At 39.7% G+C, this 27,557-nt stretch overlaps 1 protein-coding gene and 1 long non-coding RNA gene across 4 annotated transcripts in view; one reads left to right on the forward strand and one right to left on the reverse strand.

The window, feature by feature from the left end:
• gulp1a (GULP PTB domain containing engulfment adaptor 1a) overlaps positions 1 to 27,557 on the forward strand; it is a 156,147-nt gene that overhangs the window by 88,310 nt on the left and 40,280 nt on the right. For 2 of the 3 annotated variants that reach the window (XM_060877145.1, XM_060877143.1), the window contains exon 1: positions 17,901 to 18,011. The exons of the other annotated variant lie outside the window; for it this stretch is intronic. The gene's annotated coding sequence lies outside the window, so the exon portion shown is untranslated. Of the gene's footprint in view, positions 1 to 17,900; positions 18,012 to 27,557 lie in introns of those variants that run through there. 3 annotated transcript variants of the gene reach the window in all.
• LOC132850567 (uncharacterized) lies at positions 1,380 to 7,135 on the reverse strand. Its single transcript, XR_009648984.1, has 3 exons — positions 7,074 to 7,135; positions 6,930 to 6,978; positions 1,380 to 1,416 (listed from the first exon to the last, which is right to left on the reverse strand). It is a non-coding gene; the product is annotated as an uncharacterized LOC132850567 (long non-coding RNA).

A 27,557-nucleotide genomic window follows, 5' to 3' on the forward strand; every position in this document is an offset into this window, starting at 1 on the left:
TATTGTTGGTAAGGTCCCCTTTCTTGGGTAGAAGAGTGAGGACTGCCCTAAGACAACTAAGCAGTAGCCGTCCTTCAGCCAGTCTGATATTAATTAACAGCAATAGATCTTCACCTAGTACTTCCCATAAGCACCGATAGAATTCAATAGGAAGACCATCAATTCCTGGTGCTTTCCCTGACTCCATCCCCTGGAGGGCTCGGTGCAGTTCCTCTAGGGTCAGTGCACCTGAGAGTTCTATATTGGCTTCCTTAGATACCTGCTGTGAGTTTTTAAAGAAGACACTATCCTGAGTGTATTCTGCCCTGAGTTCGCTTCTGTACAGCTGTTTATAAAAACAAACTGCTCTCCCTCTTATCTCCACAGGGGTTGACAAAATTGCCCCATTATCAGAACGTAGGGCATGAATTAGACTTTTTTGCCCATTTTTCTTTTCTAGGCTGAAAAAGTACTTAGATGGTGTGTCCATCTGATCTACATTTTGGAACCTGGACCGGACCAGGGCACTCCTACAATTTTAGCCAGTTGAGTCTTTCTAACAGAGAGAAGCTCTGTATATTTTTGCGCTTGTGTGGATTCTGTTAGTTCTTGTAGTTTAACGATATCGGCCTCTAAGGCATGCAAGGACATGGTCAGTTCTTTAGAGCTGTGTAGAGCATACTGTTGAAAAAACTGTTGTGAAAGTGACATACGGCTAAGTATGGTGACATACTCAGAATTAATTTTTTGCATTTAACCCTTCCAAAGTGCACACACACAGCAGTGAACACACACACACCGTGAACACACACCCGGAGCAGTAGGCAGCTATTTACGCTGTGGTGCCCGTGGAGCAGTTGGGGGGTTCGGTGCCTTGCTCAAGGGCACCTCAGTCGTGGTATTGCCGGCCCGAGACTCAAACCCACAACCTTAGGGTTAGGAGTCAGACTCTCTAACCATTAGGCCACGACTATTTGTACTTGCTTCTGGTTACCATGTAAGTGCCCCCAAACATCACCTACTTTGTGTTAATAATTTTAATAAGACGATTTCGTGAGGGTAAATGGGGTTCAACACGGTTTCTGTCCGTCCGTGTCCCCCCCTTAAAAACAGTTTCATGTCATCTACATTATAGTCCCGGTCTAAACACTCACTCTGAGACAGAACTGTACTGGAGTCAGATAGTTCACTTTCACTGTCGTTTTAATCCTCAGATTCATCTAAGTCAGCTTTTTTATGTAGTCTACAGTCATTGGTTCTGTCCAGATTTTTCCTTCTTTTAAACGCCACGTGCTCCGTCTCCATTTCACTTCCATCGTCCCCGTTTACTTTCTGGTTGTTAAATATCTCTGTTGATCCGTTTATTATTAATGTGAGATGTTGGTGTATGTTCACTCGTACCTGTGTTTGTCGGCTCCATTGGGGTTGGTCCAGCATCTGCAGGCCCAGAGAGAGAGAGAGACAGACAGACAGAGAGAGTGAGACAGAGAGTGAGACAGAGAGTGAGACAGAGAGAGAGACAGAGAGAGAGTGAGAGAGAGAAAGACAGAAAGAGAGACAGAGAGAGAGTGAGAGAGACAGACAAAGAGAGAGAGAAAAAGAGAGAGAGAAAGACAGACAGAGAGAGAGAGAGAGAAAGACAGAGAGAAGGAGAGAAAGACGGAGAGAGAGAGAGAGAGAGAGAGAGAAAGACAGAGAGACAGAGAGAGAGAGAGAAAGACAGAGAGAGAGCGAGACAGAGAAAGACAGAGAATGAGAGAGACCGAGAGAGAAAGACAGACAGAGAGAGAGAGAAAGACGGAGAGAGAGAGAAAGACAGAGAGACAGACAGAGAGAGAGAGAGAAAGACAGAGAGAGAGAGAGACAGAGAATGAGAGAGACCGAGAGAGAAAGACGGAGAGAGAGAGAAAGACAGAGAGAGAGACAGAGAAAGACAGAGAGAGAGAGAGAGAGAGAGAGAGAGAGAGAGAGAGAGAGAGAGGTGTCTAAAATGATGTCTAATGCAGTTATGAAGAATATATGGAGATTGATCTAATTAGACATTATCACATTAGACAGCTGGCGTTAGACTGACATGAGGAAAGTGGATGTAATTTCTTAAAAGATATCACTTCAAAGCAATGTGTTAAATTTGAAAGCTCATGATTTTTTTATTTATTTTATTTTTTGTACATATGCAAAATCATTTGATCATCCATCATGGGGGGAAAAAAGGAAAATACAACCACACTTTAATAGTGGAATATTTCACATCATCAATAACGTCAGTGTTTATACAGAACTCTTGCACTAGTCAAAAAAAAAATTATATCACAGAACGTTTAAACATTTAAATCTGATTGAAGGTGTGCGTTATTTTTGTAGAACTGCGTGGCTCTGACTGCAACTTGGTTTATATTAATTTGCTTGTTATAATACGTTATTGTTCTATAGTAGCATAGTATAGTTCTATACTAAGGTGTGTTTGTGTGTATGTGTTTGTGTGTTTGTGTGTACGTGTGTGTGTTTGTTTGTGTGTTTGTGTGTGTACGTGTGTGTTTGTGTCTATATGTGTGTACGTGTGTGTGTGTGTGTTTGTGTCTATATGTGTGTACGTGTGTGTGTGTGTGTTTGTGTCTATATGTGTGTGTTTGTGTGTGTGTGTGCGTGTGTGTCTATGTGTGTGTGTTTGTGTCCATATGTGTGTGTTTGTGTCTATATGTGTGTGTGTCTGTGTCTATATGTGTGTGTGTGTGTGTGTAGACCAGTGTCTGATCTTTCATTAATACAGTAAATCAGTGTAATAGTGGATTAATTACTGTGGTATAAGGAGAATATTCATCACTCCAGACCGTATTGTTCAACAACTGTTGTTGATGTATTACTTGTAGTTGTTGTTTCTGTTGTTATTGTTGATGATGTAGCAACTAGTGTATTACTAGCTGTTGTTACTGTTGTTTGTGTATTACTAGCTGTTGTTACTGTTGTTTGTGTTTTACTAGCTGTTGTTACTCTTGTTGGTGTATTACTAGCTGTTGTTGTTGCTATAGTTGATGTAATAGTTGTTGCTGTTGTAGTTGTTGCCGTAGTTATTGTTGCTTTTTGTTAGTTGAAAAGTAGCAGCCGTTGCTTTTACTTCTGTTGTAGTCATTTCTCCTGTCTTCTTGTTGTTGACTTTATTGTTGTTGTTTTTGTTGTTCAGTGAAACAAATGTTTACATACTAGTGAAGAGAAATGCTCTTCTATAAGCGTCATGAAGAACGTAGCAGTTAAAATGCACCTGTCCTGCTCATGTCCTCAGCAAACTAGCTTTAATTGGCACTTGGGTTTTCCTTGTCATAGTGTTTACAACTTCCCCAATTGTGTCTCATCAGAGATCCGGCCGCAGTGCATTGGCTCACAAAATTGTTCCATCTCCGCACCGTGAGCTTGCTTAATTACTTTAATTCCAGCACTCGGGTCCAGGACTATGTACCAATCAGGACTCTCTCTCCAGAGGGTTGGTTTTGTGTTACTGTCAGTGGCTAATTGTTGTTTTTTACACAGAGACACATTCAAGACCAGACTCAAGGTGTAAAGATTCACTCAATACAATCAGTGCTTTGTGGATCTGGAGAAGGCATTCGACTGTGTCCCTCGTGGCGACCTGTAAGGGGTGCTCTGGGAGTATGGGGTCCGGGGCCCTCTGCTAAGGGCTGTCCGGTCCCTATATGACCGGAGCAGGAGTTTGCTTCACTTTGCCGGCAGTAAGTCAGACTTGTTCCTGGTGCATGTTGGACTCCGGCAGAGCTGCCCTTTGTCACCGGTCCTGTTCATTATTTATATGGACAGGATTTCTAGGCGCAGTCGGGGGCCAAAGGGAGTCCGGTTTGGGGACCACAGGATTTCGTCTCTGCTTTTTGCAGATGATGTTGTCCTGTTGGCTTCATCAAATCAGGACCTTCAGCGTGCACTGGGACGGTTTGCAGCCGAGTGTGAAGCGGCAGGGATGAGAATCAGTCCGAGGCCATGGTTCTCAGCCGGAAAAGGGTGGCTTGTCCCCTTCAGGTTGGTGGAGAGCTCCTGCCCCAAGTGGAGGAGTTTAAGTATATTGGGGTCTTGTTCACAAGAGGGAAGTACGGAGCAGGACAAGTACGTCCCTGCTTAGACTGCTGACCCCGCGACCCGGCGGCAGAAGATGGATGGATGGATGGATGGATGGACAATCAGTGCACTGTAATATTAGGGTTGTTTTTATTTCTGTTGTTGACACAGTTGTTTTTATTTCTGGTATACATACATTTAATAGAATTCATTTTAAATGAGCTTGCTTTGGCACTTCCTGATAGTCCCAATAAAGGAGGCATAGCTTATGTTTCTTGCCCGTGTGCCTCTGTACTTGTGTAAGCTTCTGTAAGCTTCTGTAAGCTTCTGTGATTTTTACATTTTATTAAAGACCTTTGAACCGTTTAGTACCAATTAAAATATAACCTCTGTGAGTCTTTCAGTAGTTAAGGAAGTGTGTGTGTGTGTGTTGTGTGTGTGATTGAAGTAGGTGTAATCTTCAGGTCTCTTAGCCCAAGTAAAGGAGGTGTGGCCTTGTGTCTGTCAGTGACGAGGAAAAAGTTGTGGCCTTGACTGCCCAAACAAAAGAAGTGGATCTGGTGTCTGTCAGTCTTAGTTAAAGAGGTGTGGCCTTGTGTCTGTCTTAGTTAAAGAGGTGTGGCCTTGTGTCTGTCAGTCTTAGTTAAAGAGGTGTGGCCTTGTGTCTGTCAGTCTTAGTTAAAGAGGTGTGGCCTTGTGTCTGTCAGTCTTAGTTAAAGAGGTGTGGCCTTGTGTCTGTCTTAGTTAAAGAGGTGTGGCCTTGTTTCTATCAGTGATAGTGAAGGAGGTGTGGACATGTTTCCTATGTTTATGTTGTTGGTAATCCCAGTCCCTTACTGTGTCACACAGTTTCTGTTCACTGATACATTACAATTCTCTGGTTTCAACACTGAGGGAATCTGGAGTGTTAACACACAGACTACATCTTTTTTTTCCTTCCCCAGGCTCATGCTGCATCATCTTCACCTCGTTCAGTAAATTGAAGTGACATACTTTTATCTCCAGGCTGTCGCACACTTATCCGTTCTCGAGTGGTATATTACAAACGAGTTGTGAAATGAGGACGTATCCAGAACATTCAGCTCTTACTGTGTAAGACTTGAAACTATCTGAATGGGAAAAATGGAGCCATTATTCTCTGATGCAGCTTCTTCTTTTACAGAGTCTATAGTTAATAGAAGCTTGTTTTTGTTTTTAGGGTTTTATTATTTTTAAGCCTGAATCCAGGTAAACAGCGGTATGATTGCCTTGGAAGATCTCAGATTTTGGTTGTTTCACTAAGCTTTCTGTTTCCTGTTCTTTATTAATGTGTGGTTGGAAACACATGTTTAGCCCAGAGCGCCGGCTGCTGAAGCTCTGAGCTTTAAGGTGATTTTTAGCGATTTCTTCAGGAAAGCCAAGTTGACTTCGTTTAATGTGGGAGGCTTTGAAGGCAGGAAACAGTGTCTAATAGACTGAATTTCCATTTGCACTCCTGCAAGTCCATGGAAAAAACCACATAGACTCAGGTTTCTGTCTTTCTTAGCATTATGTTTTTGCTTATTTAACCCTTGTATGTTGTTCGTATGTTTGTTACTCAGCCAGTGTTCGTGGGTCTGTTTGACCCGCTGCATTTTTGGGTTTTTAATTCAACACAATCAAAAATTTTATGTTAAAATACTCTACAGATGTTTACTTCATCCCAATTACAAGCAATATAAACAGCATATATGGTTCATATTTGCCCTTTACCTTTATTACATCACATTTTTTAATTAAAGTGCTACTCGTTTTTTGTTGTTTTTTAATAAAATGTAATAAAAAAAAGAAAACCAAATTTAATCAAGTTATGAGTGGGAAAAATCAACAAATTTACAAGGAAGCAAAGTTTTTCAAAACTATTGATGTTTATGAATATGGGTCCTACAGACCCGAACATCATACAAGGGTTAAAGTAAAGGTCTGTTTGTGGTTTGTCTATTATGAGGTTAGTTTGAGGATTATAACTTATGTACGTTTACCATGTGCCCTGAAGTGTGTATGTGACAGATTGTCTTTTTAAGTTTGAATCACAGCAAAGTAAATGCTTTAAATTTTTTGGTTTGATTTCATAGTGCACATAAATACTAAACCAATAAGCATCATAAAGATATAAAATAAACAACAAATAAATTGTCAACACTTAAATATAGTGTATAGCTTGTGTAAACATCCTCTGAAACCCTTTCATTAATTGACCAGAACTTGGTGATGTAGAAAGTGGAGGGAAGAAAGAAAGAACGAAAGAACGAACAAACGAACGAACGAAAGAACGAACAAAAGAAAGAAACAAACAAACATCTTTACCAAATCACAAACACCGCCTGAGATACAGCTCAGGAAATTAGAAATTTATGTAGAAAAATATTCTGTACCTCGTCAAGGTTTTTTCTTATTTGTTTGTCAGCCCAAGTATCAGAACACGCAGCATTTCTGCAGCTCTACAGCTCTGTTCTTTGGCTTGAGTTAACCCTCTTGGGTCAGTTTAGTATTTCACATTAAAACAAATACAATGCTGAAAACTCAGAATACACGGCATGATTGATTGACTTCCTGCATTCAAGTTAAAGAAGACAGAGACAATGCAATCCAACCAAACTAGAGGTCTTTTAGAAACGGACTGAAACCATCTTGCTCGGTCTCAGACGGTGATCCCTGTGTTTTTATCTTCTTAAATGAACTGCACTGAGGAGGAAAACACAAAAGGTTTCATTCAAATGGACTCAAGCTTGCTTTAGAGCCTCATTGTGTCAGGGAGTCAAGAAAGCCTCGAGAGATTCCAGTTTATTCAGCCACACTTAGGGTTTTAGCACAGGTGTGTGTGTGTGTGTGTGTGTGTGTGTGTGTGTGTGTGTGTTGAAAGCACTTACAAACAGTCTTGCACACTGTCTCTCTCTTACTAGCCAGTTATGGCAGAGTCTGAAAACACAAAACAGACACAAATGCAGTAAGTAAACACACAATAATAAGAAACAGGTGAGAATCATCACGAATTACGTGCCAGTTTGACTCACCTGCTGAACATCCACAGTTGGCCATTGTGTTGAATAAATAGTGTAGTAGTGTGTACACACTGAAATTCCCAATAAGATGAAGATGAGCACTTCAAGAACCCTGATGAGTCACTTATTCAAACAAGTGTGGAACTCCATTCACTCGCAGATTCCCTTATGTAGCAGAAAAGGGGCGGGGCTACCAGGTGAGGTGATGCCACTGGATGAGGAAACAGAATGTTTGATGTTGTTTGCTGTTGTCTGAAAAACAGCTTATTTAACCTGTAAAAACAGAAGTTTCTGAAGTGTGAATACTTTACTACTCTTCTAAAATTCCAACACTAGACTCTTGAGTTCATAGTGTGTAGTGTAATAGTGTATAATGTGTAGTGTATAGTGTGTAGTGTAAGTGTATAGTGTATAGTATTTAGTGTGTAGTGTAAGTGTATAGTGTGTAGTGTAAGTGTGTAGTGTAAGTATTTAGTGTGTAGTGTAAGTGGTATAGCTGTGATGGGTTGGCACTCCGTCCAGGGTGTATCCTGCCTTGATGCCCAATGATGCCTGAGATAGGCACAGGCTCCCCGTGACACGAGGTAGTTCGGATAAGCGGTAGAAGATGAATGAATGAATGTAAGTGTATAGTGTGTAGTGTAAGTGTATAGTGTGTAGTGTATAGTGTGTAGTGTAAGTATTTAGTGTGTAGTGTAAGTGTGTAGTGTAAGTATTTAGTGTGTAGTGTAAGTATATAGTGTATAGTGTGTAGTGTAAGTATATAGTGTGTAGTGTAAGTATATAGTGTATAGTGTGTAGTGTAAGTACTTAGTGTGTAGTGTAAGTATATAGTGTATAGTGTGTAGTGTAAGTATTTAGTGTTAGTGTAAGTATTTAGTGTGTAGTGTAAGTATATAGTGTATAGTGTGCAGTGTAAGTATTTAGTGTATAGTGTGTAGTGTAAGTATTTAGTGTATAGTGTGTAGTGTAAGTATTTAGTGTATAGTGTGTAGTGTAAGTATTTAGTGTATAGTGTGTAGTAAGTCATTTGGGATACAGTTTATGAATAATGAAAAATAATATATAATTAATGATATTATATGGGGGGCACGGTGGCTTCGTGGTTAGCACATTCGCCTCACACCTCCAGGGTTGGGGGTTCGATTCCCACCTCCACTTTGTGTGTGTGGAGTTTGCATGTTCTCCCCGTGCCTCGGGGGTTTCCTCCGGGTACTCCGGTTTCCTCACCCGGTCCAAAGACATGCATGGTAGGTTGATTGGCATCTCTGGAAAATTGTCCCTAGTGTGTGAGTGCGTGAGTGAATGAGAGTGTGTGTGTGTGTGTGTGCCCTGTGATGGGTTGGTACTCTGTCCAGGGTGTATCCTGCCTTGATGCCCGATGACGCCTGAGATAGGCACAGGCTCCCCGTGACCCGAGGTAGTTCGGATAAGTGGTAGAAGATGAGAGTGAGAGAGAGAGAGAGTGAGTAATGATATTATATATTAGAAATGATAAGTTTAGTTGTTATACGGTTGTGAATAATTCCTGAACAATAGCAAGGCCATGCTGAAGCAGCATAGCTTCTATTTTCTGCTCCTCTCTCGAGGTCTTCACTCATTCTTTTTCTATACAGCGTCTTTTCTCTATACAGCATCACTCACTCAAAGCAAAGACAGTGATTGTCTTTGGCCTTTCAAACTGTCATGAGGGTTTAGACATCTCTTAATCTTCTGTTTATTAAAGGAAACATTGTCCTTTCTCAGCTGTGTGGCCAAACCTTTGTCAGTTCTTAATTGGATTGCTTTGCTCGTTGTATCAGCAGGAAATGTCAGGCCCTGACCTATTGGATTATCCTCGTGTTTAGTCTCAGTCTTTTTGAGATTAGTTGTGTGTTTCCTCTCAGGAATCAAAGTCTTTTAGAGTCGAATGCACTTCAGTGTGTTGTTTTCTCCTTTCCTAAGATAATTAACTTATGTATTGTTGACTTTTGTATTGTTTAATAACAAAAGCTGTTTAAATTCCCTGTTTAATGTTCGCATATTAGCTGTAATCTGGTTCTGAGGAGCAAAAACATTCCCTTAAGGTCTTTCACATAATTTCGCAAAACCTTTGAATTAAGATATTTACAAAACAAAAGCTTTTCATGACATGTTTTAGAATTTTTGGACCTTTTAATTACGATGATCCCTGGTTAATTTCACTGAAAGTTGAAGAAAACTAATTTATTTTAAGCTAAAATAATTAGCTTAAAATGTGAGTTAGCTAATTTAGCTGACAGCCAAGCTAGCTCTTTTTGCTACAAATTTTCCCTTGGAAATCTCTTGTGTTTTAATATCTGGAGATTGTGTTTAAACATTTCCTTTAATACACAATTTGACATTACAGAGTTTTTAATGACATATGACATCGTTTGATGTTCGGATTGTGTTTTTTTTTTTTTTTTGGATTATCTGCCTGTTGTCTCACTTCTGTTCTACTTCTTTTCTTGTCTGCTGCTAGAAGACTTTGTGTTCCCCACACAAACATTAAACAGTAGGACAAAAGAGAAAACTCACAAAAACAGACTTTAAAAAGAATCAAACACCTGAAAGGAAAAGAAAAAGTTTTAAACTGGATTTAAACTGTTCCATAATCCTGAATGAATCGATGACTCTGTGGAAACTTTCGATAACCTTTAGAGAATGTCAATGATCTGGAAGAAGTTTAGCAGGAATTACACACTGTATGTTACATAACTACTCTATTCTTATCAAGGTTATGGATGAATATTTCCTTTTAATCAACAGCCAGTCCAGATATTCACCTGTGTCCAGCATTTTTAAACTCACGACTAAACTCAGCTAACACGACTAAAGGGCTTAAACGCTTTCATTTTATTGCATAACCATTGGTCCATGGCTGTGCTTTAAGACACGTTGAAGTGCTAATGTTTTGTTTTGCTTTATGTTATCACTTAGGATTTGTTCTTCAGACTCAGAATCTGTCGTGGGTTGAGTTAACGTGTAGTTCTCTCTCTCTCAACGTTCTCTTTTTCCTGAAGTAGATGGCATTTTGTGAAGACTCTCCTAGTATTCTTAGTTAATGTGTAGCTCACTAGCTAGGTTGTAGCCCATCGATCTTCACTTATGTACTGTTTTGACAAGAGCAATTGTTTTTTCATGACATTTGCTAAAGTAACCTAAAGTAAATGTAACTAGTTTAACCTAATGTAAACAAACAAAATGTTGTTGTATTGTATACAATGACAATAAGTACCTTAATATACAGTATATATGTATGTTTTTAATTTACATAAACTGTTTGGGGCCAAATTTCAATTCAGTTTCAATTCAGTTTATTTGTATAGCGCTTTCAACAATTCACATTGTTTCGAATCAGATTTACAGTATAAAAACATATTAAATAATTAATTTTACTATAAATCTCCAACATCTATCCCTATTGATCAAACCTGAGGTGACTGTGGTGAGGAAAAACTCCCTGAGATGATAAGAAGAAGAAACCTTGAGAGGAATCAGACTCAGAAGTGAACCTCATCCTCATTTGGGTGACACTAGACAGGAAATGATGTCAATTTAAATAATGTCCTTTCTACAGCAGTTTATAATAGTGCAACCGAGAGCTCCTGAGGAACTAATGGGTCATCGTAAACTCTGAGTTCACCACAGACCCAACACTAATTCCTTCCTGCCAAAAAATTAAATGATTGCTGATGAAGACCAGACCATACAGCTGACTGACGCAACAAATTTGACCTTTCTTTTTGTTAGTTTAGTCTGATCAAGAAACATTTATCGTCATTTTGATCATACAGTGGTGTGAAAAAGTGTTGGCACCATTCCTGATTTTTTATTTTTTTGCACGTTTGTCACACTTTAATGTTTCAGATCATCAAACAAATTTAAATATTAGTCAAAGATAACACAAGTAAACACAACATGCAGTTTTTAAATAAATGTTTGTATTATTAAGGGAAAACAAAATCCAAACCTACATGGCCCTGTGTGAAAAAGTGTTTGACCCCGTGTGGTTGACTCATCCAAGATGTCACAAAAGACCCCACAACAACATCCAAAGAACTGCAGGCCTCACTTGCCTCAGTTAAGGTCAGTGTTCATGACGCCACCAAAAGAAAGCGACTGGGTAAACATGGCCTGCATGGCAGAGTTACAAGACGAAAACCACTGCTGAGCAAAAAGAACATAAAGCTTGTTTTAGATTTGCCAGAAAACATTTTGATGAACCCCAAGACTTTTGGGAAAATACACTGTGGACTGATGAGAAAAAAGTTGAACTTTTTGGAAGGTGTGTGTCCCATGACATCTGGTGTAAAAGTAACACCGCATTTCAGAAAAGGAACATCATATTGACAGTAAAACATGGTGGTGGTAGTGTGATGGTCTGGGGCTGTTTAGCTGCTTCAGGACCTGGAAGACTTGCTGTGATAAACAGAACCACGAATTCTGCTGTCTACCAAAAAATCCTGAAGGACAAAGTGCAGCCATTTGTTCGTGACCTCAAGCTGAAGTGAACTTGGGTTCTGCAGCAGGACAATGATCCAGAACCCACCAGCAAGTCCACCTCTGATTGGTTGAAGATAAACAAAATGAAGACTTTGGAGCGGCCGAGTCAAAGTCCTGACCTGAATCCTATTGAGATGCTGTAACAGACTAACTGTAAGTTATCACAAACACTCGATTGCAGTTCTTGATGCTAAGGGAGGACCAACCAGTTATTAGGTTTAGGGGTCAAACACTTTTTCACACAGGGCCATGTGGGTTTGGATTTTGTTTTCCCTTAATAATAAAAACCTTCATTTAAAAACTGCATGTTGTGTTTACTCGTGTTATCTTTGACTAATATTTAAATTTGTTTGATGATCTGAAACATTAAAGTGTGACAAACGTGCAAAAAAAATAAAAAATCAGGACAGGTGCCAACACTTTTTCACCCCATTGTATATAGCTTATGCGGTACACAGTGTAATGAAATGACGTTCGTCCAGGACCCTCGTGCTACTTAAAGACACAGAGCTTTATAACAACACAGAACTAGAGACACAGAACATAGTGCTGAGCGGCATACAGTCAGTTTGGTTCTGCATGAGTGCAATAAGGATGCTGAGTTTACATCTCTGTTGTGGGTAAAATGGTGGTTTTAGTGAAACTGTAACTTGAGCATGTTATTATCGACACACAGGCCGCTCAGGTGCTTGTTCAGACTCGTGCTATTTTGAGACTGGACTACTGAACGCACTGCTGGCAGGTCTACCTCTGAACTTGTTTTCAACCTTTTCACACACACCACACAAATGCTCCACTGGCTATTGGTAGCTGTACACATCCGATTCAATACACTGATGCTTGCCTACAAAGCCAAAACTGAACCAGCAGCATCTCACCTCAAAGCTCTTCTCTCTCCTCACACTGCACTTCGCCCCCTCAGATCTTCTCACACTGCTTCACTGCTCCCACCATCTCTCAGGGTACAAGGAAGGTTCTCATCAATACTGTTCTCTGTTCTGACAGCGAGGTGGTGGAACGAACTTGCCCTTGATGCCAGAACAGATGAGTCACTGGCTGTCTTCAAACGACGGGTGAAGACCTACATCTTCCTGAACACTTTAACTACCGCTTATTTTATGTTTGTATTATGTATTCAAAAAAGAGTGCCATAATTCCTCCCACCAGAGTTTTGATGGCATCCTAAGTCTCTGACCTAATGAACTAATGTTGATGTATTCAGTGATGAAACCCAAGTGTTGTAAATGAAATGTAAGTGTTTTTTCTTTTTTGTACATTTTGTATATGCAGCATATTTCATTTATAATTATTTCTTTTGTAATCTGAAGCAGTTTATAGCAAAATAATTTCCTTTAGCATTAATATTATCTTGTCTTATCATAAGGAACAGAGGTCATAGGTCACCTCGGTACTGTGTACATCGGTTCCATGATTGAATTAGGTAACATTAAAACAAATAGTTTTTATACATCCAGCATTATATGAGCGTGTATTTTTAATTGCTGAAAGAAATCTAACCCTAATCTCACACCTGAGCTGAGAATAAATCCCAAATGGTTTAATATAGTGTGGTTCTTATCAGCACCACCCTGGAACTGGTTTACATTAATACCACAGGGATCGATCACGCTCACTCTGTGTAATTCAATATAGTCATTAAAAAAGTGGTTCAGATTCATTTTAGGGTCACTCACTCACTCACTCACACACTCACTCACACACTCACTCTCACTCATTCTCTACCGCTTATCCGAACTACCTCGGGTCACGGGGAGCCTGTGCCTATCTCAGGTGTCATCGGGCATCAAGGCAGGATACACCCTGGATGGAGTGCCAACCCATCACAGGGCACACACACTACAGACAATTTTCCAGAGATGCCAATCAACCTACCATGCATGTCTTTGGACCGGGGGAGGAAACCGGAGTACCCGGAGGAAACCCCCGAGGCACGGGGAGAACAAGCAAACTCTACACACACAAGGCGGAGGCGGGAATCAAACCCCCAACCCTGGAGGTGTGAAGCGAATGTGTTAACCACTAAGCCACCGTGCGCCCCCCATTTTAGGGTCAAATAGTGCTTAAATATTTTACAGTGTATTCTGGGAAGCCAGGCATATAACAATATAACAACATTTGATAGATTTTCATGAATAACAATTGCATTAATATTTTGTTGGTGACTGTTTGTATAAAACATTCTAACTTCCTGCTGATTTGTTGTGTTTTGAGAACTAGCTCAGTTTGGTGTTCAAAATCACAACCATCTCATCCTGGTGAGACTCACAAAGCATGAAGCTCTTTATTTCCCATTCTGCTGTCAGATAGCTGTGCTGTATAAGCCATGCAGCGCTTTGTAGCTCAACCTTTTAAATTGTTTTGAATCTACTTTCTTTTTTGAACACAAACATTCTGATCTCTTTTCATTTCTTTAACCCAGATTGAATCAGAAGGGATGTTCTTTGTAAGAGAGAGAGAGAGAGAGAGAGAGAGAGAGAGAGAGAGAGAACGATAGACATAAAGTGAGACAGTCAAAGAGAAAGAAAGTGTAAGAGACAGAGCGAGAGAGAAAAAGAGAGAGAGTGAATGAGGGAGATAGAGAAAAAGAGAAGAAACAGAATAGGAGAAAGAAAGAGACAGAACGAGAGAAAAAGGAGAGAGAAAGAAATAGAGATAGAATAGGAGAGAGAGACAGAACGAGAGAGAGAGAAAGAAAGAGACAGAGCTAGAGAGTAAAAGTGAGGGAAAGATTGAAGGCGTGTGTGTGTGTGTGTGTGTGTGTGTTTGTGTGTATGTGTGAGTGTGCGTGTGTGTGTGTTTGTGGGTGTGTGTTTGTGTGTGTGTGAGTGTGCGTGTGTGTGTGTTTGTGGGTGTGTGTGTTTGTGTGTGTGAGTGTGTGTGTGTGAGTGCGTGTGTGTTTGTGGGTGTGTGGGTGTGTGTGTGGGTGTGTGTGTGTGTGTGTGTGTGTGTGTTTGTGTGTGTGTGTGTGTGAGTGCGTGTGTGTTTGTGGGTGTGTGTGTGGGTGGGTGTGTGTGTGTGTGTGTTTGTGGGGGTGTGTGTGTGAGTGCGTGTGTGTGAGTGCGTGTGTGTGTGTGTGTGTGAGTGCGTGTGTGTGAGTGCGTGTGTGTGTGTGTGTGTGTGTGTGTGTGTGTGATTAGTACGCTAGCCTATTGTCTTGTAAAAACACAGAGTTTTGGAGCAGTATTGTGTTTTAAAGTGTTTCATGGCATTAACAGCCTTCTTTACTCAGCAGTCACTTGAACATAATGCTTGATGCACACAGACTTAAATTTAATCGTGTACGACTGTATCGCTAAACTCCAAATAAGTCCACAGTGTCGGATAATCCACGACAGAAAACGTATCATGTTTACAAAAGTCACTGAGCTATGGGTAAATCTTTAAGTAAACATTTTTCTGCTTGATTGTGTCCACTGCAATGTGTGTTGAACTGATATCCAGACCTCAGTCCATCATTCAGCGTCTTCCGTTTGAAAGATTCTTCTGTAGGACGTCATAAAAACTCTTCACACGAAGCCTGGCGCGTAGAATATAAAGTTCTTACCGACACACAGCACCTTGAGGTATGGAAAACTATTTGGAACACATTTAAGCGCCACGATTTCTTCCTCTCCCCCTCCGTCCCCACAGCTGTTCACACAAGGCCAAGCGCTCGAGATGACGGAAAAGCAAAAAAAAAAAAAAAAAAGCAAAAGAAAAACCCACACTTGAGAAAAATAAAGAGAGCAGAATGTGCTGAAGTCTGCATCATCACTGCAGTGCCAAGACTAACATGGCACCACCCAGACCACTCAGGGTCCATGCAGAACTTAACCGTGAGCTGTAACTCAGCTTTCTGGGTGAAAACGGAACCTGGAACTGTCTGTTTTTTTTTTTTGTTTTTTTTTCTCCAAAATTTTTACAAAATATTTTCCTCCTAAAACCACTGATAATGGTGCAGGATTTTAACCTACAGAATGTTTTGCTCAGTAGATCTTCTGACCCTCTGGTGTTTGTGCTGAAGTTTTTCTCCAGCTGCAGTGGAAAATTGAATTGGGGAACATGTTGGAACATGTTGATTCCTTCCACATTTCGGGGGATTTCTTTTCCTCCCTCCACCTTTTTTTCATCATTGACCACAGGCTTCTTGGTGTCCTGTTGACTGAGTCTCAGCAGGGTCGTGAGAAAAGTTTGAAATGGTTCTGTAGATTTAAGCACAAGGTTAGAAGATCCAGGAGTGAAGATTAATTTTTTTCTTTTCTAGTAGTGTAACATCTCCGGATTTGGATCTGGATCTGGATGTGGATTGGTTTACTGCTCTTTCTGTCTTCAGATTTAAACCAAGTTTGCGTGGCCTATTGTGTGTGGCTTGTTTTAGAGATTTATTATTATTATTATTATTATTATTATTATTATTATTATTATTATTATTATTATTATTATTATTATTATTATATTTATTTATTTTTATTTAATTATTTATTTTTTTTATTTTTTTTAAATCTATCACTAGGAAACATGCAGAAACCTCACAAGCCTCAGCATGATGTAAGAACTTGACAGTTCCTCTTTAACCTCTTTTCTTATTCTCCATCACATCAATGTTATGTTTTATTTTCATCCCTCATGCATTTTTTATGTTCATTTGTTACCTGCTTCCCAAAATATAAACGAGACCCACCAGGATATTGTGATTATTTAATTAACACACATCTGAAAAATCTCTGTCATATTCAGAGGAGTTTGTAATAGTTCAAAACAAAATGTTTTTGCAGATTTGGACGTGTCGTGTGACATCGTTAAAACATGAGTGTGTGGAACATGAGCTCAGCTCTATAGGAAATCATTACATATGTGTCTCCACTGGTCAGTTTAAAAGAAGAACCTGCACTCGCAGTTTCAGAAATTCACATAGATTTCTGTAAGAAATAAAATAAAATTGTAAAAAATGTTCTATCAATCAGTCTAGTGATTAAGCTGTTGGTCTACCAGTTAGCCTAGCAGCTAAAGTGTTGGTCTACCAGTTAGCCTAGCAGCTAAAGTGTTGGTCTAACAATCTGCTTAGTGGTTAGGTGATGGTTTACCAGTCAGAAGGTTGTGAGTTCGAATACCAGGTCCACCAAACTTCTGGCCCCCAGAGCAAGACCCTTAGTTGCTCAAAAACATCAATTACTTACTTATAAAGTGTAGATTGCTCTGGATGAGGGGGCATCTGCCAAATGCTGTAAATGTAAATAAAAAAAAAACATTTTTGTCTGCAACAATCACAAAATAATGTCTAAATCCCAGAGAGACTGTAGTACCCGAAGTTAAAGCAGTGCCCCCCTACCAGGCGGTTCCCAAGGATTGTTGTGCGTTCATGCTACGTTCAACATTTCAGTCATTGTTTGTTCTGCGAGCTTCACATCTGACTGCTCACTTGTGCATGAGAGTAACAACCTCCTGCTCACAGGTCTTTTGTTCTTCATATCCCCTGGGAACCCAGTCCAGATGATCACCTCCAATCTCACCAAGACTCCCTGTGAACCTTCCTGCTGGCAAACTTTCTTTGAAAGATAAAAAAATAAATAGTCTGTTTAATCTGTTTTAGAACTGATCAATGGTATAAATTATGTCACAGTGCACTTTTTTTAACTCAATGAAAGCAGCTGACGTGATAAAAATCTTTGTTTGTAAAAAAAAATGTCTTTCAGTATTTTTTAAACATTATTTAATAATAAAGTTTAATAATAGTAATAGTAGTAATAATAATAATAATAACACAAAAAATACATGTATTATAAATTAGAAAATAAAAATTCTAATAATTATTTCTAACAATATTGTGGGATTATTTTTAACATTTATTTATTATTATTTATAACCTATATTTAAGGTAGCGCTATTTTTGTCCTACCTCCAGGGCCTGGTTTATATTCTGTGCATTTTCCTACCAAGTCATGCAGCACTGATTAACAACGACAAGATCCAGATTGCGGTTAAAAACGTTTGAATAGACTTTTCTTGCTCTGAACTATTTGTTTGTCCATCTTTTTCCGCACACATTTACGTCGCTCTGTTTCTAGATATGAGTCAAGCCTGAAATTTTAAACCGTGTAACACAATACAAACCTCCTCTTGATTTTTTTTCCCCTCACTCTCACAAACATCTCAGCCGCTCTCACAGCACTCCTGTACGCATCCCCATCTGGCCCACAGCTGAAAACTATTAAGCACCGTTGGAACTTCCTCCCCACTATCCTTCTTTCTCTCTCCCTCTCTCTCTCCCTCTCTCTCTCTCTCTCTCTCTCTCTCTCTCTCCCTCTCTCTCTCTCTCTCTCTCTCTCTTTGAGAGTATAACTCGCCTCACCCTGTCTCTCATTCTTCTGCGGGTTCCTATGAAAGTCTCCTCGTTAGTCGTTTCTCCCTGGCACACGGTACCGACTGCTGTTTTTCTGCTTGTTGGTAAGAAAGTTTGCCTTTCATTTCTTTTTTTTTTCCTCTTTAACTGCTTGAACGTTGTTTATGGTCAGTCCAGTCCATGTGAGGAATGTAGGGAGTCGCATCCGTACACATCTCACTCTGAAGGTTTAGCCAAATTCCAGAGCTGACACAAGATTCTTCTACGCGAAAGATTTTGCTGACGTTCGGATTGTTAGTGAGCGGTTGGTGTGGTCATGCGTGTATGCTTGTTTTTGTGCTCGATGCTGCTTCACATTCTCACACACACACACACACACACACACACAAACGGCTCAGGTTTGTGCTCTTCAACGCTGCTCAGTTTCTCTGCTCACTCTTTTTTACTGTGAAATGTTTGGAATTGTTTTAGATCTGAACTGGATGTAACTGACTGATGAGAAATGTACAAGGTTGAAGGAGGAAATAAACCTGAGACTGAGCTGATGTCACGTTTAAGAAACATCAATTTTTTCGCTTTGTCAAGAGAGTTCTAAAAGTATTGGGTTTACTTCTTGTTGAGTTCCGTGTCTCTCGCTCTGTTTTCTGTTCGTTGATTCGTTCTAAAATAACCTCCTACCCCAAAGTTTGCAGAGTTTTTCTTAGACTTTTTTAATATGCTCAGGTGACTAATAAAGATTTATGATTTCCCGTGTTGTCGTGACAGCTTAAAGTTTTCTCTTTGCTTTCTTCTTTTTTAAAATAACTTTCAACTCTTTCAGCACTTTTATTTCCTAGACTCTTTTTTTTAACACGTATGAAACGACTAACGACAAACAGAGAGTCACGCTTTACTCTGCGGATGTGACGACGTAAAGCAGTTCTACCTGTAAACACACCCCCCTCCCCCCTTCACCAAACTCTTTATCATGAAAAGTGTTTTGCAGTTTTGGGACTGGATCCGTTTGCATTCCGGGCAGCTGTGCAGTTTATCGCTAAGGTTTTCTGAAGTGTCTTTCTCTGTGAGGTTCTTGAGAATGGCGGGAAGGGGCAGGCAGGTCGAGTTGAGTTTTGATTCCAGAGGGAGGTTTGAAGGTTTCCAAGCTCAGAGTCATCAGTCAGGAAGTGAAAAAACACATGCTGATACAGCTGCTGTCGATCAGAGTGACTGACAGCACAGCCCAGGTAAGGACCCAGGTGGCAAAATGATATTGAAGTACATGTTATTTCCTTCTTCTCTTTCCTTGTAAGCTGAAAACTCTATGAAATGTCTTCCTGTAACAGTAACCTGTATAAAAACCTGTAGAGGAAGTCACCAACCTTTTGCTGTGTCCTGATCTTTTTGCCTTCTTCAGAATTGAATCAGCAAACAGTACCTGCACTTGATCCCTTTTAAAAAAAAGTCACCTCATGATTTTATCGCAATGCCTCATATTTCTCTTGCATCATAAATGCACCTGCTTGTTCAGAATGCTGCCGTCCTTGTCCACTTGACTCCGTGTAGCGCTTTCTGACAGCTCAATTGGCCGTGAACGCGTTTCAGCAGCGGTCTTGTTTTTCCGTTCTGTTTTAGTACCAGGTCTGATAAGGTCTTGGCAAGCGGCACTCTGTATCTCTGCACCGTTCCATGAAGGACTTTAGGGAGCACAGAAATACGTCCTGACTCTGTCGCCGGCTGCGTTCGTGATGAAAGATTTACATAGATGCAGCTGAGAGAATTCTTTGCTCTGACTTTGCCAGTGATGCACTCTAGGTGAAGTACATTAAAAAAAACAGTCTTTTCAGATTATTAACTTTAATCCAGTTAATGCCAGGTCTAGAAATTTATTAAAGCACTTAATATCCCTGGAAGATTATTTGTAGAAAGTGGGATCGTGTTTAAAATTTGGGCCGTAGCTGCCTCAAGATGAACTGAGGAAATATCGATTTTGTCCCCGCCTTCAATTACTAAACATATTCATGAAGCTTTGCCTTCCAGAAGCGCTTGTGAGGTTTGTTTGATTAATAGCTGTAACCATTTACCACATGTTATTATTTTAGTTAACGTCCCATCCTCGCTTTCTATAAAGTCATTTAGATTTCAGCTTCCAAAGACTGTCATGAAAAATAATCAAGAATAAGACAAGGTTTTTTTGGCGGTTTAACAGTTTAAGATATAATATAATATAGTAATAATAATTTGTATTAACTTGACGTGGCAAGAAGAAAAAGCTAATTCACTGTAAAACTCTAGACACTCAATACGTTTCTCCATTTTGTAAAAGTAGCTTTCCAGACTACAATTTTTTCTTCTTTACTTAATTTGGAAATTCACACCAAATTTTCGCTTTTTCATAAAAAATTTTTTATAACATTTTTTTGTTCTCTAGCTATTATCTAGATGATGCAACCTTAAAGTATGTTGCTATCAGTGGCAATAAATGTCAATATTTCCCAATATGATCGTAATCAAGGACAACATTCAAACTAGATTGTTCAGGGATGAGTCGCTGGCCCTATTTTGTGTGAAGATGGCTTCGTTTCCCACCGTGTGGACAAAAAAAAGCTTCCAGAAAAGTTTGTATGGTATCTGATTCCTGTTGCTGTTCTCACATGGCCACTCTAGATTGCCACCTGACTCGTGTTGTAGGTCTGATGATTTTATTCTGAAGATGATCTTCATTGATGCAAATGCCATGTTATTAAACCTCAAGCCTAATAATGCCTGACTTGAGCAACACCCACGTCTTGCATCGGTGAAGCAGTAATGGGGAATATTAGCAATTAGAAGATCTGCACCTTGGCCTTTTTGGCTAGGTTTGTGTTCTTTTGAATGCAAAAATTGAGCAAGGCAAAGCCTGTGATAGATTGAGAAGAAAACAAAAATGTCCTTATCCAAGAAAGGAAGGTGGAATCCTATGTTAAGATTTACTACAGAAGGCTGCCAGTTAAGCAAGGCAAACTCTGGCTGATCCTGTTGTAAATTCACCCTGTGGACCACTGACCTTGTGTATTGGAACTTCTTGACCTGTTTCATTGGGATTCCATTGGAGGATTTGGTGATGGTCACTGGTTCATCATCCCATCCATCCTTTGCCAGGACCTTGAGCTTGTCTGTAATTGACATATAGGATGTGGCAGCTCAGTGGTTAAGGTGTTGGTCATATGCCTGAACCCCAGGGCCACTACGCTGCTACTGCTGGGCCCCTGAGCAAGGCCCTTAACCCTTAATTACTCAGCTATACAATTGAGATAAATGTAAGTCGCTCTGGATAAGGATGTCTGCCATATGCCGTAAATCTATATGTAAAAATATAACACATTTAGCAGGGATCTAAACACAACCAGGTCATTATTCAATAACTTTCTCAGAGTCTTTGGTTACTTTACTTTAAAGTTAAAGTCACTTTTAACTGCTTGGTTTCATTATTTTACTTCAGATATTTAGATATCATTTACTACTGAGAACAGTATAACTATCAACTATCAACTGCACCTTTAATATTTGTTCCCCATTCTTTAATATATATATATTTATATGCCTAATATGTCTAATAGTATGTATTAACTCATTAACTCGAGATGTAACTCACGCTATTGTACCAGATAATTCTGACGTGATGTAAAGTCTCCTGAACAGACACGACACAAAGATGGGTCGCGAACGCCGCTGATACTGTGGGCAGACGAATACTGTAGCACCAATATCTCTGATGTGTTCGTGGTCTTTTTGACCTTTCTATAGCCCTATTCGGACGGGATTAGTTTTACTTGGGGACGTGGAGTAATGCAGTTTTACCTCAGGACGTCTGTAATATTAATTGCCCAATTCGCACGGGACAAGACATCTCAGTAAAACTAACAGAAGTGGGAGGGGTAACTCGCTTTACGCACCACAGTAACCTCCTTGTCGTCATGTGCGTATGACGTTGCTTCCTGTTATCACGTGCGCAAACAGACAACATGACTTTTAAACAGGAAATGACGGAATTTTACCCTACATATTTACAGCGGGTCTATTCGGACGGGATTAGTATTACCTGAGGTCATTTTTCCGAACCTTTTTACAGAAGGTAAAAGTCGCCGTAATCTTTACTGACATTGTCCGTAATGATTACCGAGATGGCACATTCGGACGGGACTAAAATCACTGAGAAGCTCTGGTAATAATTACTTTACCCCCACGTCCCCACGTAAAACTAATCCCGTCCGAATAGGGCTTATGACGTGCTTTTTAAGACTGTATTGTATGCTGTTTTTGGTTTTAATATTGAGAATTGACTAAATAAATAATGTTTGTTTAGAATGTTACGTCATATTTATTTGGAGTTACATTTGGATGGAAAATCTGCTCATTGGTTCCGTCGGTTAATTTATTTATTTGCTGTTTATGTAATAAAGTCATTGTATTTATTACATAAATTGTTGTAACTGTTATGTAATCCATGGTATACTGTAACTTTCTGAATTTGTCGGAACACTGTTCCCATTGTGGAAACCGCAGCATACAAACATATAGTAAATATGTTTATAGTAAGTTGTAAATTTGTGCTAATTTGTCTTTATTTGTCACATTTACTTTACAGAATGGTGAAATTCTTTTCTTTACATAACCCAGCTTGCTGGGAAGTTGGATTCAGCCGTGATACACAGCCCTGGAGCAGAGAAGGTTAAGGGCCTTGCTCGAGGGCTCAACAGTTGCACTTTAGCACTAATGGGGCTTGAACCTTCAACCTTGTGATCAAACCCAGATCCTCAAACAGTGAGCTACCACTGACTACATTTATATGAATAATAGTCTCAAGGCTCCTGACTGAGTAAATTGTTCAAGTCTACAATTCATTTCTTTGTTCAGCTCCATTATATTTAAAATGATAAGAAATTCATTTCTATGAAGCTTTTGTCAAAAAAGGATTTACAAATTGAGCTCCATAGTCGTTGAGCATTATCCATTATAAAGATAGTGTGGAGAAAGTGAACATTTCTTGCCCTTTAGATGAACTGTATGATTGTGAATGTCAGCTTTTAGCTTCTTGTACCCATTACAGTTTCGGAGCTCCTGGACATTTGTTTGAGATGTTATGAGACTTGTGATGGCGGATAATTAAGCATGAATGATTTGGGGTTTTTGTTGCATGGAAAATTAATGGACTAGTTTCTTTTTTGGATTTTTTTTAAGGTCTAACTTTATTCAATCTTATTTTGGTTCTCAAAAACATAATTTATACATATATATATATATATATATATATATATATATATATATATATATATATATATATATATATATATATATGTGTGTGTGTATTTATATATTTATATTTATATATATTTATACAGTATAAAGTAATATTTTAAATCTTTGACATTACCTCATGATGACGGGTTCCTCTTTGACTTCTGGGCTTCTCTTGGGTTTCACATACCATCTCAAAGAATCTTTCCTCACCCTTAAGCACACCTTTCATCATGATCATCCTATCTGGACTCAGAGTTTTGCTTCATGGTCATGAATTCAATTCAAATCAGGTCAAGGTGCTAAATTATTGAGGCTTCTGGGAGTACGGAGAAGCTGGCTCTACATTGGAAAAGAGATGCTTTGCTACTTGCTACTCAAGTTTTATTTTTCAATTACCTGGGTTTAGGTTAAATTCTGTAAACTCAAAACAAGCAGGAAGTAGGAAAAATAAGTGACCTGAGAAGTGTTTGTGTCTTTATTTGTGTTTGTAAAACAGGAAAAATGTCTGAAAAATGTCTGTAGTGCTCTACTTATGCGGTTGTAGCACCTATAGTGTCTAATGTCAACTATAAAATAAACGTTGGCTGACAAACATTAAGTAACCGCTTCACCAAACCTGTGCATGCTTTAATAATAGTAAAATGTAATGAAGCTATGTCACACAGACATGAGTCTGATTAGCGTGTCTCGCCGAGGCTAATCACGATTGTGCTGATATTGAGTATAACTGCAGTGTGATATTGTTGTTGAAGTTACTATCTAGTAAGTGACATTTCATACATAAACAGAAATAAATGCTCAGTTTATTTTTCACTTACTGATTAGCATTTCAGCTAGCTGGTTAAAAGGTTATATTCTTGAACATGATCATTTGTGACGACATGCGTGATGATGACGTCGCTAAATCTGCTGTAGTAACAATAACATACTAGGAAGTGGGATTTTACATGGAGAACACACACAAGTGAAGTGATACGCGCAGTGAATCGTCCTAGTGTGGTTATACTAGCTATAAGCATTCTTGGAACGCCATTCATCCAATCAGATTAGTGGACCGAATCTAACTGTTGTTTGTTTCTTTCTATGGCTGAGGGTTTTACCAGTACACACTTTTGTTTCGTTCAACCGACAGAACGGAACATACGTAAAATAACATATGGAACATTTTCCATTTAGTATAAACAAATGAATGACTTTATAGCCATGAGTCTGATCTAAAATAAGTCGGGACTCTGTTGGCTCTCAGTGTGAGACGTGTGTTTTTCCCTCTGTTGGTTAACTTGCACGGCTTTTTAGTGGTTGTACTGTAGATAACACATTAAAATGTTTGTGCTTTTGAACAAACACTTAAGGCATCTCAGAGAGCAGAAATGGGTCTGACATAAACAATTACTTTGAAGATAGAAACATCTGTGTTTTGCCTATGAATATATGAATATATTGCCCCTAGTAGGTTAAGTAAAAACCCCTGAGTGGCTATTGAGCCATTAAGCACCACTGTGGAGTCGGATATGACAAAGAAATTTAATGTTGAAAATGAAGACTATAAAACCGACGCAAATACCTTTTTTTTTTTTACTTCTGGACATAAATGGCAAACTCAATAATCGTACACAATGTTTATTTCTTTGTAATGAATTGTGCTAGAAGAAAATTTTGTTGATTGATTTTGTTACAATTAACTTTAACTGCACTAGTCAAGAGTGAAGAAGCTTTTATTGTCATTACAACCATATTGTCGCTGTCAGGCAGAATCCTCGTATCTCCAAAACCGTTATTTTTCAGGAAATTAAAAAAACGCGTACCTTATCTGCAGTGCACAGGGTTTAGTCCGCGTTGCAGTGGATTGTCTTGCGTTAAATTCCTGTCCTCAGACGAGCACCAGAACTAGCGGGGGTCAAGATTTTTTTTTCTTTGAGCCCAGTGTTTTGAAGACATTTACCTCAGAAGACGTGTTGATTCGTAGCGACTCTTCTTGAGGAGAAATAGCTCTCCCGCGGAGTGAGGAAGAGGTGGACAGTTGAAGTGTCCAATGGAGTTATGAGATTTGCGCTCAAGCTATTTTCAAGACTTTAGATTGGTAGATAACTTGTAAAAATAACAGACCCACGTGGGGACTGACCAATAGCATCGATATGTGAAAAAAAAATATGAAATTGACCAAATTTGGACATACGAGGTTTCCGCCCGACAGCGACGATATATAGCTGTTGCAGTACACAGTGACATGAGACAACATTCCTCCAGGATCAGGGAGCTACATAAAACAAACACAGAGCTATAAGGACTTAGTAAGTGTCCTAGATACATAAAGTGTATCTGTGTAACCTGGTGTACACAGTGCAGGACAAAATACAGACAAGACAAACAAGACAGTGCAGGACAAAATACAGTGCAAGACAAAATACAGTGCAGGACAAAAGACAGTGCGGGACAAAAGACAGTGCAGGACAAAAAATACAAGACCATACACAAAAACAGCACCGACCAGTGTAAATACTGTATGTTCAACAATACTGTATGTGTTCAGAAATACTGGAATGAACACATTATTATAGCAGCAGTTACATGAGGTAATGTAATGTATTGTGAAAATCAACTGAAATGTGAAAGACAGAATGTGTAAAGAGCAAAAACAGTGTGTAAAACAGCATGTAAACAGTTTGATATGGTGGTGCTGTAGATATGGATGTATACTGGAAGAGTGTGTATTTTGTGTAGGTCTGTGCAGTCCATACAGTATTGTGCTCAGTACAGTTCAGTTATTAAGGAGTCTGATGGCTTGTGGAAAGACTGTTACTGGTCGTGAGGCCCGAATGCTTCGGTACCTTTTTCCAGATAGCAGGAGCGTGAAGAGTGTGTGAGGGGTGTGTGGGGTAAAGAGTGTGAGTGCGTGGTCATCCACAATGCTGTTGGCTTTGCGGATGCAGCGTGTGGTGTAAATATCCATGATAGAGGGAAGAGAGACTCCAATGATCTTCTCAGCTGTCCTCACTGTCCGCTGCAGGGTTTTGTGATCCAAGATGGTGCAGTTCCTAAACCAGACAGTGATGCAGCTGCTCAGAATGCTCTCAACGGTCCCTCTGTAGAACATGGTCAGGATGGGGGGAGGGAGATGTGCCTTTCTCAGCCTTCATAAGAAGTAGAGACGCTGCTGGGCTTTCTTGGTGATGGAGGTGGTGTTGATTGACCAGGTGAGGTTCTCCACAAGATGAACACCAGGAAATTTGGTGCTCTTGACGATCTCTACAGATGATCCGTCGATGTCCAGCGGAGAGTGGTCGCTCTGTGCTCTGCTGAAGTCAACAACCATCTCTTTAGTTTTATCCACATTCAGAGAAAGGATGTTGGTTCTACACCAGGCAGTTAGATGTTGCACCTCCTCTCTGTATGCTGACTTGTCATTGTTGCTGATGAGACCCACCACAGTCGTGTCATCGGCGAACTTGATAATATGGTTTGATCTGTGCATTGCTGCACAGTCGTGAGGGGCTCCAGTGTTCAGTGTGGTGCTGATAGAGATGCTGTTCCCGATCTGGACCGACTGAGGTCTCCCAGTCAGGAAGTCCAGTATCCAGTTGCAGAGGAAGGTGTTCAGTCCCAGCAGGATCAGATTCTCAATCAGGTGCTGAGGGATGATTGTGTTTATGGTGAACTAAAGTCTATGAACAGCATTCGTACATAAGTGTCTTTATTGTCCAGGTGGGTGAGGGCTAAATGAAGGGCAAAGCGTAGAAGTCATTCAGCGCATCTGGGAGGAAGGCATCACTATCACAGGCAGGTGAAGCTGTCTTGTAGTTTGTGATTACCTGTATGTCCTGCCAAATGTGCCAGGTGTCTCCACTGTCCAGGAAGTGGCAGTTTCTGGGCATGTGCACAATTTGCTTTAAAGGAATAGAATAAATTGTAAATCTGGACTAGTGAATGTGGTGGTCAGTTCTTCAGTCACATACCAAATTACTTTGTCCATAATAACATTTAATCAAGAGGTTTGTGAGCTTCTGCTTTAACACAGCCTTCTTTTATACCCATCTGAGAGCCAGAACAGATTATATACATATATTTCATTCTAGCACTACACAAATAAAGGAATGGCATTGTGCTTGTATGTGTGAAGAGGCAGTGAGCTGGTTACAGGAATGTTGTGGGAGAGAATGTGAAGATTTTAATTAAAGCCTTTCTCTGATTTTCCGTGACTTCCCCAAGGCTCGGTTGATATAACGCTAATTTAATCTGACAAAATGGCATCTTGGTGTCTCGCTTTCTTTTTGCCAAGCTATGACTTCTTTAATAGTTCATCCACAGGAAAATGAGTATTGAACTGCTGTTGTGTTGCTCAGGGGACTTTAATCAATAATGATATGAGACACAAAGGTGGATTGTTTGCAGTGTTG

This window comes from Tachysurus vachellii, chromosome 8 (assembly GCF_030014155.1).
Source record: "Tachysurus vachellii isolate PV-2020 chromosome 8, HZAU_Pvac_v1, whole genome shotgun sequence".
In the NCBI taxonomy this organism is placed as follows: Eukaryota; Metazoa; Chordata; class Actinopteri; order Siluriformes; family Bagridae; genus Tachysurus; species Tachysurus vachellii.